At 31.7% G+C, this 15,772-nt stretch overlaps 1 protein-coding gene across 1 annotated transcript in view; it reads left to right on the forward strand.

The window, feature by feature from the left end:
* The window catches only part of LOC145291527 (uncharacterized), a 1,250,821-nt gene that overhangs the window by 1,091,390 nt on the left and 143,659 nt on the right, over window positions 1–15,772 (forward strand). The gene's annotated exons all lie outside the window — the stretch shown is intronic.

Raw genomic sequence — 15,772 nt, forward strand, 5'->3', positions numbered from 1 at the left:
TGAAAGGTTCAATCACACAATAAATAGCTTTGCGTCAAGAACAAAGTGCACGATCTTAAAGGCAGTGTACTGGCACAACGTAACACCTAAGGACGACAAGACGGCCATGACGACATCTACGAATGTGCTTTACAATTATAAGATCCGTGTCCAGGGTATCGATGAAGTGATGGTGCCCGATACTACAGTTGCTAATCCATGCAAGGAGGGAGAATCCAGGGGGAAGATGTAAGACACAGTTTGGCACAGGAACAGTGACAAAAATAAATAGCCAACACTCGATCTCAGTTGATAGAACACCATGCCACATAAAAGATGTGCGTCATAAAGCATGGTGTCATAATTGCATAAGCAGTGATGTATGAACAACCAGATGAAGAAAGCTTCTCAGAAGATGATGCACCCAATGATCCAGAGCAGGAAGAGTTTAATGATGCAGTAGATGCAGGCACTGCTGAGGAAGTTCCTGAGCCTGTACCTTTAAAGTGAAATACCAAGAGGAAATGGCCTGCCCAGCATTATCATTTGTGTGATTTCGAGATCAGGGAGGAGTGTGCCGAGCATGTGCAAAAATACATAAGTATATGAGTCTGGCCTACCTGCAGCAAAAAGTGAACCTGGGGCCTTTCGATTGCGAATCAAGTCTACTAATAAGCTACATCTATTTTACCCCAAAGCGACGATTTAGTTTCGGTCAACAGCTATAAAAAACAAGTCGATAAGTCATCCAGGGGTGGTTGAAAAATATTGCTCTGATAACGTATCGGTTCAATGAGATTGTTCTGTGTTGTTCAGGAACATGGTGTATCGATTCAACAATATTGTTTGGTAGTGTGTTGATTAAAAATATGTTGTGAATAATTTCTTCATTCTTCTTGGTTTTTATCAATCTGGCAGTAGAGTATCTGAGGGATGTGTCAATTATGTGCAAAATCCAGCATTGGTTATGTTGATGTTCTTTTAAATTTAAACATATAATGTCATTAAATCTGTTACTAAGAGTCAATCTTACAAACTGATCTAGGAAGGGTCTTCTAAACCTCCGGCAAACTGAAAAAGTATCACAAACATCTTTGATCTGATTTAGAAATTCCTTACTGCCTTTAACCAAAATTATTAATTTTTCTTTAGATGCATGAACAAACTGTCTATGCAATTTGTTCCCCTCTTTTTTTTTCACCTCAATAACATCCTTTTAAAGTCTTACAATGTAACACTATACATGGTGTATTTTAACCTCCAAAAACATATTAGTTGCAGATTATAATGTCCAGAAGTTGTTGTTTGCAATTTAATATATTTGCCAAAAATGTGACAGCTGGTTTTCAAATTTAGTTGTATTCCTGAAGTTTTCATCGATTTATGACTTAATAAAGCAGGAGTAAATCATTTTGGATGATGTTAGCTTCAATATAACCACTGACACCTTTTATATTCTCTATTGTCACAGGAAATGTAACTGTTTCAATAGCTTTTGCCTCCACTCCATCTGTAAAACAAAATATTTTGTTTGATCTAACAGTTTTCACTAATTGCTTATTCTGGTAATTTAATGTATCGAAGAGTACATTAAACCAAACTTCGCCAGCAATATTTCATAAAGAAGCAGAGTTCAACATTACCATATTCAATGTCTCTTTCACAAGATTGGACATTATTACATCAGAATATTATTTTCGATAACATTAATCAGCATTAAACAAAGTAAAGTTGTCTGAATCCACAAAAGTATTGGCATTTTTTTTCTAGAATTGAAACTTGTACAATAGCCGGCAAAATGCTTAGTCAAATTACATTTAAAATAATGCATTATCTTGTCTGTCCATACAATTTATTCTATATTCCTTGGAATTAGTTTTGTTCCTTGATACTTCTGTAGCTATTATAATTTATGGGAATATGAACCTGAAAGGACGAGACACTAATGCTCTCAAATGTACTGCAATCGGTCTACCATTATATCTGCCAAAACGATCTTTCAGTTGCTAAATGGAAAAATATGTCCTGGTCAATTTTTTTCTAAACTGGCTATATTCACCTGCTTGGCACATTTTGGGGGATATTATTGTTGCATGGCTAGCAAAAACTTAAACAAACTGTCTTTAAATTGTGACTCATTAGCCAAGGGCTTAATACGACACCCACATTCTATGATCCGTCTTTCAGAGAGATAATGCCACAGTTGTGTTCATTCTGAAATGTTCTATTACTTGTTTGCACATCCTCTATTTTGCATAAGTTTAACATAATACATTTTGTATAATTTTTAATATTTTTTATTTGATTTGATTTATATCATTTTTTTTAAATATTTACAAAGAAAAATTAAAATATAACTCATTAAAAACGAATTAAAATCAGTGACTTTTTATATGCATGTGTAGTAGTAGTAGTAGTAGTAGTAGTAGTAGTAGTAAATTTAATTAAAACCTGAGATTATGCTTTCTCATATGACTCTCTTTGAAATGAGATTATATTTTTAGTTATTTCAAATTATTTTTTGTTCTTATAATTAACATTAACTTAATTTAAAAAAATATTTATGCACATCAAGAAGACAAAATATGAGAGAAATCTAAAGAAAAATATATAAATAATAAGCGTAAACAAAACTCTGCAAAACATGTTTCATTTAGGTTTAAAGTTCTAAAGTCTACCATTTCCATACAAATTGAAATAAAATGTGTGTATATGTATATGTGTGTGTATTTACTGAATGTATACATGTGTGCTTCCAGACTTTTTTGTATGGGCACTTTTATTTATAGTCCACACATGAAACTCTAGTCCCCTTCAAAGTAATTTCCTCCACCTGCAATACACTTATTGTACAATTCCAACAACTTCTGGAAGATCCCATGGATGTCCTCTTGTGTGAGCATGTCAATGACCCTTGTCATAGCCTCTTTCATATTGTCAATTGTCTCATAATGACAGCCTTTTTCCTTGAGCTTAGAGAATAACCAAAAGTCATAAGGAACAAGGTCTAAACTATAGGGAGGGTGAGGAACTGTCTTGATGCCCATCTTGGTCAAATAGTCTGTGACAAGGATGGAGTTGTGAACTAGTGCATTGTCCTGGTGGAAATGCCACTGATCCGATTTAAAGAGTGTTGGCCTCTTCCAACAGAATCTCTTTCTGAACTCCCTTAAAACATAGTATTGCTTGTTGACTATCCGTCCAGTGGGAGCCTAGTGCATGTAGATCATGCCTGGTGCTGTCAAAAAAGAGATGATAAGTTTCTGGGTGGATTTACTAAATCTGGCCTTCTTAGGTCTGGGGGAGCCAGCATGCTTCCACTGGGAACTCTGTCTCTTGGTCTCTGGGTCATAACCGTAGATCCAGCTTTAATTGCAGGTCACCAGAGCATCAAGAACAGTGGGATCTAAATTGATCAGCTTGACAATTAAATATCCCTGCTGTCGTGACAACATCTTTCTTTCTGATCTTTTCTGAGCACCCTTAGAACAAACTTCACACAAATCTGTCACATCTTCAGATCCTCACGAATAATGATGGCACAGTTCCCACACTGACATCAAACTGCACTTATTGTCTCTATAAAAACACATGACGGTCCTTATTCATAAAATTCTTTATTTGGGCAAGCAACTCTGGTGTTCTGACTTCCTTGCTCTTCCTACACCTTTCATCATCCCTCACAGACTCCATACCTTCCTTGAATCTCTTATGCCAAACGGTCAAAAAACTGATGCCTGATTCATGCAAAATCGTCCAAAAGTAGTCTGAAGCATTCCATATGTGGTATTTTTTCTAAGTTTAAAATAGAATTTTATTGCATATAGTTCTTCTAAAATGCCTTTGTCCAGATTGTATTGTTGAAATTCACCAGCTGTGAGAATTAGGCTTTAGTGGGGTGTATTCCAATTTCTGCTGTAGCTGTTCATTTGAACTTGGAATCATAAAAATTAGTCAATTATTTCATAAGATGTATAGCAATAACACACTGAATTTTCAATTTGAAATGCCTGTACAAAAAAATGTCTGGAAACTTCTTTAAGGCACCTTGTGTGTGTGTGTGTGTGTGTGTGTGTGTGTGTGTGTGTGTGTGTGTGTGTGTGTGTGTGTGTGTGTGTGTGCAGTAGCGGCCTTAATATGATAAACGGAAACAACAAAGATATAAATATGTGTATTATTTAAAAAGTAATGCATGATTACCAAATAAAAATTCGGTTGTAATGCATAAATTACATGCATAAGTTACCAGATTTTACATAAAAGGTTTTTTTTTGTTCTTTTTTAAATAAAGATTAAATGAAATAAAAGAAATAAACTACTGGAACAAAATTAAAGAACGATCTCGTTAATACTTGATTGTAAACAAAATATCAACAAAATTTAATATTTGGTAAACATCATCTTATTTACAATGATTGCTCTGCTTCGTTGACCACATGATCGAATTCTATCATATAAAAGGGAAAATGTGTGTTTGTATGTGTGTGTCTGTATGTCTGCCAAAATCTTTTGATAGACGCATTGGACCAAGAAAAAATTGGTATCGTTAGAAAGGTCAATCTATTGGGCAAAAAAAATAAAAATATCTGAAAATTGGCCAAAAAGATTAATTCTGTGCTGGTCAACTGGGCCGTTTTTTGCAAAGAGGAGTCACTTTTTGCTTTAATGTTTTTGCGAGTCATATGCCTAGCAATTTCAATGTTCGTTTAAAAAGCTTTATTTTGACTTGTCATAACATCATAAGTTTTAGCTAGCGCGTTAGCTTTTTTCCTCTTTCGCGTTACAAGTTTGAGCTTTTTTTTTTGCGGTCACACAGGCACTCACTACTATTTTGTTTGAAACAAAAGTTCTTCTTTTTTTTTTTAGTGCTGGGGGTTACTCAGTATCTTTAGCATACCAGCTCTCTCCAGCCGGCAACACTGGGTAGCTATACTAGTTTATTATAAAAATCAGCATTAATTCCTTCTCATTCATCTTTCAATAACTTCCATTGATGATCCTGGTTGTTTGTGTTTCTTTTCTGAGCCCTTTCTTCAATTATATTTTAAACATTTTCTATTGCATTGAGGTCAGGGCACTGTATTGAACATTTCATTACGGCGATTCCTTCTTCTTCAGAGAAATACATAACCTTCTGAGTCTTGTGGCAAGGTTAATTATGAGCTTCATAAAGATTATGGTGTAATCTTGGTACCACATGCTACTGGAGAAACCATTTGTAAAGCATTGATATTGCCATGTATGTGGATGATAGGGTCAACTCCTGCAGATGAAATCATCACATTGATGCCACTAAACTTAATGGTTTTCTTAACACATTGAGAAGACAGGCTTTTACATGTTCTATTGCTCTAAGAACCAAATATATTTAATTTGGAGTTGTAACCGAAATGAATTGTATCCCACTGCATAGTAGTTCAGACAACATGTTTTCTTGCATACTCCAGATGTGCCCTTTAGCTTTTTTAAAAAAAAAATTTTTTTTTTTTATTCAATCTTCACTCCAAACAAGGCAAGTGCCATTTTGAAGTAGAGGGCTACTATCGGGGACAATTTGTGGGGGCATTATGAAGGGAGATGAGTAGAAAGATGTTTGTTCACATTACACTTGAACTTCTACATATCAGTACAGTTGGGAAGGCAGTATCCCGGAAGGGAGTTCCAAAGACTACCAGTTCTGGGGAAGAAACTATTGGAGTAAAAGGCTTTCTTATACCTAGGGATCTCTACTGTAAAGGGATGGGAATTAGTTGCTTGTCGGGTTTGTCGGGGGTAGTCACGTCGAGGAGGTACAAGTGCTTGCAGTTCGTCAGAGCAGCCACCATTAAAGTATTTGTAGAACACGCAGAGAGATGCAACATTTCGTCGATGGGACAAAGGCTGAAGCTTAGATGACAGTTCAGGACCTATCAGGTTGGCGACTCTTTTTTGAACCCTGTCCTAGAGTGAGAGACAAGCAGCAGATGCACCAGCCCAAATGTGACAGCAATACTCCATAGATGGGTGAATGGTGGCTTTATAGAGGTACAGAATACTTTCAGGCATAAGTAATTTTCTGGCACGGTAGAGAGAGAGCCCACCTTCTTTGCAGCAACCTTGGCAATGCTCTCAATGTATATATTCCAGTTCATGTTCCCTGTAAATGTTAGGCCGAGGAGTTTAAAGAAAGTACTTTCAGGCAGTGTAGTCTTAGCCATTGCTATTGATGGTAGAAAAGGTTTCTTGTAGTTATTGAAAGAAACAAGCTTAGTCTTGGCAGCATTGTATGTGACCATCCATTTGTGTCCCCATTCCACTACAGATTGGAGGTCATCCTCTAGTGTTTCTGCCATTTCCTTAGACATGTGTTCATTTGTTTTCCCCCCATGCCTGTTATAGAGGTGGTGTCATCAGCAAATATACCCATCTCCGAAACAATTTTATCAGGGAGGTCATTTATGAATATCAGGAATAATAAAGGTCCAAGGATAGATCCCTGGGGTACTCCCGCATTTATATCATATTGTTTAGATGTACGACCGTCGAGGACAACTTGTATTTTTCTCTTACTTAAGAAGGATTTAATTACATTGTGTATTCTTCCAGTGATATTATATGATCTAATTTTCCTTAGAAGACCATCATGCCATACCCTGTCAAAAGCCTTAGATATATCAAGAGCTACCGCTCTACCCTCCTCTGTTTTGTCCAGTGAATGGTATATATGTTCAGAGACTACAGTTAAGATATCTGCTGTTGAACAGGCTTTCACTTTGAAAAGAGATTTTCCCAAGTTGGAATACAGGCATGCAATCCTGCATTTTTTAACCTGCGAGCAACCATTTTCCTTGAGATTTTATCTGTCTTTTCTTTAAATTTACTGGCAATTCATATAGATTCTAACAATTCTTTAATTTTCTCTTTGTGATGTTTTTGGAAGTCTGCTTGTCCTTGGTTTCATCTAAAATTTTATTGACTTTATACCTAACTTGCCTGTGACGCGAAGGCGGAAAAGAAAGTGAAAGAAAATCTGACGTCTTACCGCTACTCCATGACGCGACTGGAAGTTTGGAATATTAAAATTAGGCAAAGTCGATCCAACCCATACAATGATTTGCAAAAATGGCTCACAAAAAATTAGCCCCTCCTTGTAGAAAACTGCCCAGTTGAGGGTGAAGGAATTAATGTTTTTGGCCAATTTTTCTGATATTTGTCATCCGAGACGCCAAGCTTCAAAACGATACTGATCTCGTGAAAATCCAGCGTCTCTATCGAAAGTTTTAGGCAGATATACGTACATATATACATTTAAACAGACAGGTGACATTGTAATTATGGATAATTACACAATGAACGACACTTTGACCTATGAACTTTTTCAGAAATTTCTAAAATTAACTATTTTTCTTAATAACGATAATGAATTTTTTTTTCTTCAAAAGAGCGCTTTGCATGTAGAATTGCCATATTGGATAAAAATGAAGTCCTAATGATAAATGACCTTTTAGTTATTGTTTAAAAGCTCCATCGATTGACTTTTTGCAATGTAAATTAAAAGTTTTTGCAAATTATTAATATTGTTCTTTAACTTTTGTCTAATAGCTTATTTCCTTAGTTCTTTTATTAAAAAACAAATTATTATGTACAATTTTGTAACTTCGTATAATATTTATCAGTAAAAATTTAATTGCTAATCATGCATTACTTTTTACACATACTTGTCTTTGTTGATATATTCCTTATGGCATGACTGTTGTTATATTTGTATATGTATATAATATATATATAAAATATATATGTGTATGTATGTATGTATATATATATATATATATATATATATATACATATATATATATATATATATATATGTATGAATGCATATGTATATGTCTACTAGCTTCATTTTACTTTGGTTGAAGTTCTCAGAAATCCAAGGGCCCCTACTTTGAATTGACACTTGATCTCTATATGAGATACATAGATATTTGAACATTCCATTAAAGTCTTCCTTTACATCTCAAACACTGAGTTAATAAAGAAGTTGTGAACATAATTTTCCTTTCTCTAATTGATCATTTAAATATATATATATAAAAGGTGAGGCGTTAAGAATTGTGAAATTATCAAGTTTACATAGGAGAAAAATCCAATTTTTTCATGTACGATTGTTGCTCTTATAGACCTTGTCTATATAGGTTCCTGGTTATCTTTAATAATGTTTGTTTGAACAAAAAGTACTTTTCATATTTATTTATATATATATATATATATATATATATATATATATTCCAGGTAAAATGTATCCAAAGATAAAAACCAATGAATTTAACAAGGTTATTAATAGTGATCAATAAAAAGAGCAAGATATATTTTTATTTGATTTCAAGTAAACAATTTACATAGTCACGACGCTGTTGTTACCATGTAAATTGCTTAATTGAAATTATATAAAAGTATAATATATATATATATATGTATGTATATATATATATGTGTGTGTGTGTACGTGTATATGTGGGTGTATATGTATGTGTATATATAAATGTATATATATATGTGTATATGTATATATATATGTCTGTGCAGATATGTATGTGTATATGCATATATATACAGTATATCACAATAGTGAGTACACCCCTTACATTTCTTCAAATATTTAGGTATATCTCTTCATAAGACAACACTGAAAAAATGAATTTTTAACACAATGAAAAGTAGTCTGTCTGCAGCATATATAACAGTGTTCATTTATTTTCCCCTCAAAATATAGCCATTAAAAGCTAAATCCTTGGCAACAAAAGTGAGTACACCCCTTACAAAAAGTTGTCAATATTAGCATACATGTCAACTCTCAATATTTTGTATGGCTACCATCATTATCCAAAACTACCTTTACTGTCCTGGGCATGGTGTTTACCAGAGCTTCACATGTAGCCACTGGAATGCGCTTCCAGTCTTCAATTATGACATCGCAGAGCTGGTGGATATTTGAGACTGTGCGCATCTCCACATTCTGCTTAAGAATGCCCCAAAGATGTTCTATTGGGTTCAAGTCTGCAGACATGATTGGCCAGTCCATCACCTTTACCCTCAGTCTCTTCAGTAAAGCATTGGTTGCCGTGGATGTGTGTTTTGGGTCATTGTCATGCTGCAGTATTTGACAGCACATGTTGGAGTTCATGTTTCCCTCAATGAAATGTAACTCTCCAATACCTGCAGCACTCATGCAGCCCCAGACCATGACATTCCCACCACCATGCTTGACTGTAGCCATGACACATCTTTGTACTCCTCACCTGGTCTCTGCCACACATGCCTATGGACATCAGAACGAAACAAATTAAATTTCGTCTCATTAGACCATAGAATATGGTTCCAGTAATCTATGGGCTTTGTTGACATGTCTTCAGCAAACTGTTTGCGGGCTTTCTTGTGTATTGCCATCAGAAGAGGATTCCTCCTGAGGTGACAGTCATGCACACCAATTTGAGGAGTACAAACGTAAGTATGCCATGAATGTGTATATGCATATGTCTATACATGTGTATATATGTATGTGCATATGCATATGTATATATATATGTGTATAAATCTGTATATATATGTTTGTATATACATATACATGTTGTCCAAATGCCGGATCTCCGCCTCCCAAAACAGATTTTCTACTCTCAGCTTGTTGAGGGAAATCATGCCCAGGGTGGCCAAAAGATGAGGTATAAGGACAACATCAAAGCAAATCTAAAGCGGTTTCACATGGACCTTGAGACATGGGAGGACGTGGCTGGGAGCAGGTTGGCATGGAGGAGCGCTGTCCACGAAGGTGCTGCGCTTTATAGTAGTGACCTAAATCAAGCTGCTGAGGATAAACGCAAGCACAGAAAGGACAGATTATCAACCAGACACATCCAACCCCACCCCACCACCACTACCTTTATCTGCCCAAATTGCACAAGACAAATTGGGTCTAGGATTGGGCTCTATGCTCACCTGAGGACCCACAGAAGCCACAACGGAGGACAGTCTTACTCGGACACGAGTGACCGCCGATGATACATATGTATATTTATGTGTACATATGTATATCTATGTGTATATTTGTAAGTGTATATATATATATATACTTCATTTCTTTCCCTAGTTGGCACAGTTTTACAATGTTTAACGCTGCATTTTTCATAATGCCATTGAAGTATGTAGACCTCCATTCATTACGATCAATCACAGGGTCTTCTAAGGCAGTGGGTTTTATTTCAACAGCTAGGAGATTGCTTTTTAATTTGTTGTTGTACCTAAATAATGGTTGGCCTACTGTCCGGTGATCAATGTCAAGTTGACTGTACATAAACATTTTTGGAATTCTTCCATCTTGCATATGCAACACATGGTCAGTACTGCATAGCTGTGATTTCATGAGAATGGACTCAATACTATCGATGTCACACATGGTGAAAAGTTCAGCATTTGCAGTCCTGTCACTTAAATTAACTCCACAAATTTCTTGTAGACAACCTTTCTGTAAAACATTTGACTGTTGAATTTGTCTTTTGTACAGTGTCCAAAACTCTGAGTCATACAAGAGTGTTGTGAGAACTACAGCCTTTTAGACCTGTATCTTCATTTAAGGATACAAGACTACAAGGCTGTAGTTATTTATTCTATTTTATGATTTTGCTCACTGCATTTTCTCTAAAAATATGAGCCATTCATTAGAACTCCATGGAATAAGGACAAAACATTAACTCTTTACATTCCTTGCGGAAATGAATTTGTTGTAAATTTTTATTTATAGAATTTAAGTGTAAATTTTTTTATACGTGTATGTATGCATATGTACATATATTTATGTTAATATAATATGCATATACATGTGTATATATGCAAATATATTCATATTTATGTTAATATGTATATAAATATATATGTTTATATGCATATATATATATATATGTTTATATGCCTGCATATATATATATATATATATATATATATATATATATATATATTAGCAAAAGTACCCGTCATTGACTGGGTTCAAAAACAGCCTACAGGCAATAGACTCTGATTTATGAAAGTATGATAGGTTATGAAAAGGAAGGGTTGTAAATTTGGGTTGCTTTGGGGGTATAAAAACAAAGCAAAATATGATGAAAGTAAAACTAAAATAGATAAACCCCATAATTTATAATACCATACCTGTTCACACTGAAACACTTATCACAATATTCTGTGGATCTATATTAAAAAACCTTGTTAAACTTTGTGACATATTTCCATTCTATGGAGGTCAGGTGCGAACAAACACCCCATAATTTTATTATATCATATTTCTTCAAACTGAAACATAATTATCAAAGTATACTTACGCAGATAGATATGAAAAGTGTTTAATAAAGTTTGTGCCTATTTCCATTCTATGGAGGCCAGGCGTGAACGCAGACCCCACAATTTTATTATGCCATCCCTATTTAATTTAAAACATACTTATCAAAGTATTCTTATGTACATCTATATCAAAAACACTTGTAAACATTTTTTAAATTTCTTATTTCCATACTTTGTGGACCAGGCGCGAACGCAGACCCCACAATTTTAATGAACCACCGTTCTACCAGATCAAACATACCCATTCCTGTGTCTCGATACATCTTCTATCATTATATGTAATCAGTTTTTTAAAATAGTCAACCATATAGGAGCCTATTCATGACGAGACACACACACACACACACACACACAAACACACACACACACACACACACACACACACACACATTCAGCTTTATATTATAGATATATATGTTTATATGTATAGATATATATGTTTATTGGCATATATATATATATGTATGTTTATATGCATATATATATATGTTTATATGCATATATATATATGTTTATATGCATATATATATATGTTTATATGCATATATATATATATGTTTATATGCATATATATATATATGTTTATATGCATATATATATATGTTTATATGCATATATATATATGTTTATATGCATATATATATGTGTATATGCATATATATATGTGTATATGCATATATATATATGTGTATAAGCATATATATATATGTGTATATGCATATATATATGTGTATAAGCATATATATATATGTGTATAAGCATATATATATATGTGTATAAGCATATATATATATGTGTATAAGCATATATATATATGTTTATATGCATATATATATATATGTTTATATGCATATATATATATATGTTTATATGCATATATATATATATGTTTATATGCATATATATATATATGTTTATATGCATATATATATATATGTTTATATGCATATATATATATATGTTTATATGCATATATATATATGTTTATATGCATATATATATATATGTTTATATGCATATATATATGTTTATATGCATATATATATGTTTATATGCATATATATATGTTTATATGCATATATATATATATATATATATGTTTATATGCATATATATATATATGTTTATATGCATATATATATATATGTTTATATGCATATATATATATGTTTATATGCATATATATATATGTTTATATGCATATATATATATGTTTATATGCATATATATATATGTTTATATGCATATATATATATATGTTTATATGCATATATATATGTTTATATGCATATATATATATATATGTTTATATGCATATATATATATATATATGTTTATATGCATATATATATATGTTTATATGCATATATATATATATATGTTTATATGCATATATATATATGTTTATATGCATATATATATATATATATGTTTATATGCATATATATGTTTATATACATATATATATATGTTTATATGCATATATATATGTTTATATGCATATATATATATATATTTATTTATATGCATATCTATGTATATGTGTGTGTTTATGTGTATATATACATATATATATATATATATATACTCACGTTGACACACTAATTCTCATCAGATAACCGAAGTTAAGCACTGTTGAGGCTGGCTAGTACCAGATGGGTGACCATTTGGGAATTCTATGCTGTATTTAATTTCCGCTTATATCGGCATTGTTTCCAGTCGTCCTGAACCTCCACTTGCCACTGATATTCAACAATGTCAACTCAGAAGAGGTGTGATTGAAGATTGCACAACTCTTTCCACACAAAAAAAGAAAATTTCATGCGCAGGTACCCTTACTGTGGGTAACCATAGTCTGTCAAGACTGAAGGAAGCCATTTTTTTATGTGTGTGTTTATATGTATATATATGTGTGTTTTTATATATACATATATATATATATATATATATATATATATATATATATAATGTGTTTATATCTATAAAAGTGAAAGTGTCTGTCTGTGTACATTTCCCTACACAATAACTCTGTCAGTTTTCAGTTTACAAACTCGAAATTTGATATGCAGGGTAGTGAGGTTTGGGAAAATCTTTGTAATAAGTTTTCGGCCAGAAATTTAGCTGTTAAGGCGTCAAAGTTCAACGATTTACCAATTTTTGCTCTAAACACTTGAAATTTTAGATATAGGTTTCTTGGACATGGCTGTAACTTAATAACTTAGTTGTTGAATGTTAAGGGGTCATAATATAGGTGAAAGTTTAAAAAAATTTGACCTCTGCTGTCTCTATCAAATTACTATGACAGTTTCTGGTCTAAACTTTTGAAATTTTACTTAAAACGTATTCCGAGATACGGCAAGCTTTTTAATCAGTTTGGGTCGAAAACTTGAGCTACAAATATATAAATCTATGTATGTTTGCATGTCTGCCTAAAACTTTGGACAAAGGCGACGAATTTTCACAAGATCAGTATCGTTTAGAAGTTCGACCCTTCAGACGACAAATACTGAAAAATTGGTTAAAAACATTAATTTCTTCACCCTCAACTGGGCACTTTTCTACAGGGAGAGGTCACTTTGTTCGCTGATATTTTCGAAAATCATCCCCTTTTTTCGATTGTCTAGCCTTAAGTTATGACCAACATATCCGGTTTGGTGGTGGTCGTAACAGAAAAGACGTCACGATTTTCCCGTTCTTTCCTTCCTTCACAATACGGGTTTGAGATATACTAGCATAAAGCGATGCTCTTTGTGTAAAAAAATCGAGCTTAGGTATTTCAGACGATGTCAAAATATTGTTAATTCACGACTTGCACAACAGCTGCCGATTAACGTAATAGTTAAAAGCCTTGACTGTCATACAGGCAGTGGGTTTTGATCCTGGCTTGAGGTAGTTGATTTTCTAGCAGCACTGATGAGCTGCGAAACAGCAAAGAAGTACTGTATGTAGATAACTATATATATATATATATATATATATATATATATATATATGTGTATATGTATATATGTGTATATGTATATATGTGTATATATATATGTATATATATATATATGTATATGTATATATGTGTATATATATATGTATATGTATATATGTGTATATATATATGTATATATATATGTGTATATATATATGTATATATATGTGTGTATATGTGTATATGCATATATATATATGTGTATATGTATATATGTGTGTATATATGTATATATGTGTGTATATATGTATATATATGTGTATATGTATGTATGTATCTGTATATATGTACATATGTATGTATATATGTATATATATGTACATATGATATAGATGTGTATGTATCTGTATATATGTACATATGTATGTATATATGTATATATATGTACATATGATATAGATGTGTATGTATATGTATATTTATATCTATTTATATGTGTGTATGTATGTGTGCGTGTGTATATATATGTGTGTATGTATATATATGTATGTGTGTATGTACATATGTATATATATGTATATATAATCATCCACATACAATACTGTTTTGTTGTATCACAACTCATCAGTGAGGCTAGACATACACCTTTACCCAGCCGTGGATCGAACCTACAACGATCGTGTTAACAGTCGGCAGCTCTAACCACTGAACCAAGAATCAGTGCCCGTAAATATATCTCCTAAAATGCCTATTAAATTATCATTTGCTCATCGCACAGTGCTCAAACTTTCAATTTGTTTACAAACAAAATGTGTATATATATATTCATGTATATATATTTATGTATATATATGTATATATATATATATATATGTGTGTATCTACCTATATGTATGTATATATTTGTATATATATATGTATGTATATATTTGTATATATATATGTATGTATATATTTGTATATATATATGTATGTATATATTTGTATATATATATGTATGAATATATTTGTATATATGTATGTATATATTTGTATATATATATATATGTATATATTTGTATATATATATATGTATGTACATATTTGTATGTATATATATATATATATATATATATATATATGTATATATTTGTATATATATATATATATATATGTATGTATATATTTGTATATATATATGTATATATTTGTATATTTGTATATATATATATGTATATATTTGTATATATATATATGTATATATTTGTATATATATATATGTATATATTTGTATATATATATATATATATATGTATATATTTGTATATATATATATGTATGTATATATTTGTATATATATATGTATATATTTGTATATATATATATGTATATATTTGTATATATATATATGTATGTATATATTTGTATATATATATATATATGTATGCATATATTTGTATATATATATATATGTATATATTTGTATATATATATATATATGTATGCATATATTTGTATATATATATA

This window comes from Euprymna scolopes, chromosome 12 (genome assembly GCF_053919585.1).
Source record: "Euprymna scolopes isolate OS-2025 chromosome 12, ASM5391958v1, whole genome shotgun sequence".
NCBI classification, from domain to species: Eukaryota; Metazoa; Mollusca; class Cephalopoda; order Sepiida; family Sepiolidae; genus Euprymna; species Euprymna scolopes.